Raw genomic sequence first — 451 nt, 5'->3', positions numbered from 1 at the left:
TCTATTCCATTCGATTTTCTTGTCGTTTAGGTTGAAGTTTAGGTTTAGGGGAATCAAATCTCACCCTCGAAGTTATTTATTTATTTATTCGGAGCATCCGAATTCTTCTGTTCTCTTTTGTCTATTTTTTCAATACCAGAAAAATAAACACCCACACTATTACTTTTTTGTAAAATATCCCTTTTCTAGATCTTCGTAGCCTTAAAGACGAACCCCTCAAGTTAAAAAAAGAAACACTTTTCCAGCTCCCCGGAGCCTCTATCACTCGGTGCACACGAATTCCGCTCACAGTTAGAATTTCACCTGCCAGCTTTCGGGCCCTCTTTATTTTCTTCCTGAATTCCGCTCGCGTTACGAGGGTAGTTCAATAAGTCCTTAGAATGACCAACAGATGGCGCGCGAATCGCTCCAAATCATCTGTTTTCAGTCAGCACCACTCCCGACTAGATAT

This window comes from Belonocnema kinseyi, chromosome 7, assembly GCF_010883055.1.
Source record: "Belonocnema kinseyi isolate 2016_QV_RU_SX_M_011 chromosome 7, B_treatae_v1, whole genome shotgun sequence".
Taxonomy (NCBI): Eukaryota; Metazoa; Arthropoda; class Insecta; order Hymenoptera; family Cynipidae; genus Belonocnema; species Belonocnema kinseyi.
The sequence above is the reverse complement of the archived record's forward strand: the minus strand, read 5'-3'. Positions refer to the sequence as shown.